This window comes from Adiantum capillus-veneris, chromosome 23 (genome assembly GCF_014529385.1).
Source record: "Adiantum capillus-veneris isolate H3 chromosome 23, ASM1452938v2, whole genome shotgun sequence".
Classification (NCBI taxonomy): domain Eukaryota; kingdom Viridiplantae; phylum Streptophyta; class Polypodiopsida; order Polypodiales; family Pteridaceae; genus Adiantum; species Adiantum capillus-veneris.
Genome location: NC_140953.1, coordinates 47,206,439 through 47,211,548, shown reverse-complemented (window position 1 = coordinate 47,211,548; position 5,110 = coordinate 47,206,439).

Here is a 5,110-nt window from a genome sequence, read left to right as displayed (position 1 = left end):
CATAAAGCTCAAGAAAGGCAGTAAACCCGTAGTACAAAAGCTCAGAAGACTTGGAGTAATCCAACAAAAGGCATTGCTTAAAGAAGTGAGAAGTTTGCTACAAGCAGGTTTCATCTATCCTGTCGAAGACTCAGAATGGGTCTCCCCAGTAGTAGTCACACCAAAAAAAATGGTAAGTGGAGACTCTGTGTGGATTATAAACCTCTCAATGCAGCCATGAAGAGGGACCACTTTACCCTCCCATTCCAGGATGAAATACTCAATGAAGTGGCATGTCACGAGCGATACACAATATGCGATGGCTACTCAGGATACTTCCAGATTAGTGTTGAGATGTCGAGCTCTACACCTTGAGCTGGCATCCACTACGGGTCTTGGCCGCTTACGGCATTTACTCACTGGCGCGTTAGGTGACCGACACGGAGGATCTCTGCCAGTGATTCTACAGCTGGACTACACTTATAGTGCCAGCCTAGTACGCTTCTAGCGAGTTCACACTTAGTGACCGCATGTACATATGTGCTACTTTTTCAGCTTTAGCACTTAGTCATTTTGTACTCTCTTTTCTGTGAAGAAGAAGAAGAAGCTTTCCATCTCTGTGTGCTTTGTGCTTGTCTTGTGTATCTCTCTTGCACCCTCATTCTTTACATGGTATCAGAGCCTGGTGCAGGCAAGAGAGCAAGAGCATCACAATCCCTTCGTTCGCAATCCACGACCAGATGTTTCTGAACAGGTTTCCAAAGTGCAGTATACAGAGATTTACTGTACAAGTACAGTGGTTGTATGTACGCTTGATTGTGGACACTCGTTGAGTGTAGAAAGCGTTACAGGAACCACGATAGCAGGTTCAGCAGATTTGCAGGTTTTTGCAGATTGCAGCTATTTTGTCTTAGTGATTCAAGATGTCTGACGGTTTCAGTCAGATTGTTACTGAGAAGCTTGAGAAAAATAACTACCCTGCATGGAAGTTCATAATAACAAATTTCCTAAAAGGAAAAGGTTATTGGGACTATGTAGAAGGAGACAATGAAAAGGAACCAGAGATTCCCGAGGCAAATGCTACAGCAGAACAAAGGAAAGCTTTGAGGGACTGGCAACAAGGCCAGAGCAAAGTGATGTATTGGATTTCTATGAGCATCACAGATGGCATGATGGGCTATCTACAGGATGCTGAAACCCCCGCCATTGCATGGAAAAACTTAGGCAGAGTGTTCGAGGTGAACACCAAGGCCAGGCAGCTTCAACTAAAGTCGGAGCTAAATCAGGTTAAGAGGAACAACCTCTCCATCAATGATTATGCTTTGAAGATCAAGAGTATCATTGAGGCTCTTGGATCTATTAAAGTCTCAGTGGAAGACGATGACATTGTCCGTGCATGCTTGGATGGTCTAGGAGATGAGTATGTACATTTTAGGTCTTCCATGAATACAAGAGACGACATCCCCGTGTTTCAAGATTTGATTTCTATGCTTATTCTTGAGGAGAAGAACCTTGACACATCTTCTTCTCATGGCAGAAATAATTCTGAACAGGCCTTCTATTCTAACTCCAACAGAGGTAGAGGTAGAGGTCGTGGTCGAGGCCCAAGGGGTTGCAGGGGCCAATTTCTGGAAGGTCAATCAAATCAAAACAATACAGGTGGCAGGGGAAACCAGTCTCAAGGCAGGGGGAGTCAAAGAGGTCGTGGTGCAGGATCAAGCAGGCAGCAACATACTCCAGATAGTAGAGAATGTTGGACTTGTGGTGAAAGAGGTCACATGTCACGTGACTGTCCAAAGGGAAAAGCAAGTAGAAAGAGAGAACATGGCAACTATGCATCTACTAGCAGAGATGCAGATGACAGCAAAAACGAGCGCATGTTTGTTATGCAACATGTAATGAATACAATGACTGTAGAGAATTCCACCCAAGATGATGTTTGGTATGTGGATTCAGGTGCCTCTAATCACATGACGTCTCGTGGAGAGTGGTTTAGAGATATGCGCAAACCAGATGTGTCAGGCTATGTGCAGACAGGAGATGACACAGCTCACCCCATTGCTCATGTAGGGGACATACCTCTAAATACGAAGAGTGGGAAATCAAAGTACTTAGCAGATGTACTTCATGTCCCAAACATTACAAAGAATCTTGTTTCTGTTGGACAAATGGTTGAGCAGGGTTTGCAGGTTCGCTTCAATCCAAATGGCTGTTACATAGAAGATTTCTAGAATGGCTGTAAGCTGATCACAGAGGGCAAATGTGTGGGCAGAATGTTTACGCTAAATGTAGACATGCTTGAGGTAAAAGCTGCATTATTTGCACAGGGCACAGGTGTTGTGGCTGATGTTGACATTTGGCACAAACGCATTGGCCATGCCAATGAGCAGAGATTGCGCAGCATGCAATCAAAACAGATTGTAAAAGGTTTGCCCAAATTCAAGGTGGATGGTATGCATAAAGTGTGTGCAGCATGCCAGTTTGGAAAACGGTCAAAGGGCTCATTTCCACATGAGCGCAATGTATGTAAAAGGCCACTTGAGGTGGTGCACACAGATGTTTGGGGTCCAACCGATACTGCAAGTATACATGGTTGCAGGTATTATGTCTCTTTCATTGATGACCATACAAGGAAAGTATGGGTCTACTTCATGCGTAACAAAAGTGAAGTGTTTGGTCACTTTCAAGACTTCAAAGTCATGATTGAGAAGGAGACAGATATGCAAATCAAGACATTGAGGTCAGATGGAGGGGGAGAGTACTTCTCCAATGATTTTTCAGATTTTCTGCGAATGCATGGTATACACAGGCAGTTTACATGCAGATATACTCCACAGCAGAATGGGGTCGCAGAAAGGAAAAACAGGCACATTGCAAAGGTTGCACGTGCATTGATGAATGAGAAGAACATGCCTCATCATTTTTGGGCTGAAGCTGTAAATACAGCTGTGTACATTATGAACAGGACACCTACAGCTGCGGTGCATGATGTAACACCTGAGGAAACGTTTACAGGTACAAAGCCTGATTTGGCACACTTGAAAGTGTTTGGCTACACAGCTTACGTGCATGTACCAAATGAGTTGCGTAGGAAATTGGATCCTAAAGCAGAGGAATGTATTCTTGTGGGATATTCCCTTGAACAAAAGGGGTACATGTGCTACAATCCTACTACACGAGAATTACGAGTGAGCAGAGATGTAGTCTTTGATGAGATGAGCAGCTGGTACAGTAATGCACATGGCACTATTGGGGCTGATGTAAAAGATGATGTGGTTGTACAAAATGTGAGGCCACAGTCACAGGTTTTGAGTGGACCACAAGAGTCCTCTTCTCGTGGCTATGTTGAGAAACCATGGAATGGTAGACTACGTACGCAGGTTACTCCACCAACAGGTACAGGGAATGTATCACGAAAAGGAAAGGAAAAGGTTGATGAACCTCCCTTTATGGTTGATGCATCATCAGGTTTTTCACATGTAGACATGGATTCAGATGGTTCTGAACAAAGTCTTGATGAGGAATTTGGAATTCCGGCTGTCAGGACACCTGGTGTAAGGAAAGTACAAGAAGATGCTAGAGGACAAAGGAGTGACCCAGGACCGCGCAGATCTAATAGAGTCAGAAATCCAGTTCAGAAATTGACTTATGATGGGTATCTAGCGCATCACCAAGCCTACATGGCTAAGGTGATACAGGATGTGGAGCCCACATGTTTTGAGGATGCAGTTGGAAATGTGCATTGGGATGATGCAATGAATGAAGAGATGGCTGCATTGGAAGCAAATGACACATGGGATTTGGTGCCATTGCCAAGTGGCAAGAAAGCTATTGGCTGTAAATGGGTGTATAAAACCAAGCATAAGGCTGATGGTAACATTGAGCGTCACAAGGCAAGGCTGGTCGCAAAGGGTTATGCACAGACGTATGGCATAGACTATGAGGAGACCTTTGCTCCAGTGGCAAAGATGACGACAGTTAGAGCTGTCATAGCAGTGGCTGCATCTAGAGGATGGATTATGCATCAAATGGATGTAAATAATGCCTTCTTGAATGGTGAGTTGCAAGAGGAAGTGTATATGGATCAGCCACCTGGTTATGTCGATCCAGGTTACCCAGATTATGTATGCAGACTTCTCAAAGCTTTGTATGGTTTGAAGCAGGGCTCTAGAGCATGGTATGACAGGATTGCCAAGTATCTTGTCAGTATTGGTTTTAGGAGAGCTCATGCTGATCATTCACTCTATGCACGTGAGAGTGATGTGGGGATTGTGGTCATTACCATATATGTAGATGACCTTATTATTGTTGGTGACAATGCTATGGAGATTGACCATGTGAAGGGTCTTCTCAAACAAGAGTTTGAAATGAAAGATTTAGGCGAGTTGCGCTACTTTCTTGGCATTGAGGTGATCACGACTCCAGAGGGTCTATGGCTATCACAGAGACAGTATGCTTTGGACATGTTGTCAAAGTATGGTATGGCTGATTGTAAGCCAATTTCTATTCCCTTGGATGTGAATGCAAAGCTGAGTGCAGAGAAGGGTGATGTTGTTGAGGATGTCAATATGTACAGGAAGATTGTGGGTAGTCTAATCTACTTGACTATCACGAGGACAGACTTGAGCTACACAGTAGGCTTGGAGAGTCAGTTCATGCAACTTCCGAGGAAGCCACATTTGGATGGAGTACGACGCACACTTAGGTATGTGCAAGGTACTCTTGACTACGCATTGTTCTATGCAGCAGATGCACCATTAGCATTGTATGGGTATACAGATGCAGATTGGGCAGGTAGCATTGTTGATAGGAGATCTACGAGTGGCTTCATGTTCTCTTTTGGGAGTGCTGCTGTTACTTGGAGCAGCAAAAAGCAGCCTACGGTTGCTTTATCGAGCACAGAGGCCGAGTACAGAGGTGCAGCAGCTGCGGCGTGTGAGGTAGCTTGGCTACGCACATTACTTGAGGACTTGGGAGTGCAGGTGGACCAGCAGATTTTCATCCATTGTGACAACCTCAGCAGCATGCAGTTGGCTAGGAACCCAGTGTTCCATGCCAGGACCAAACACATAGAGGTCCATTACCACTACGTTCGAGAGCGAGTGTTGGCGGGCGACATCGACTTGGTCTA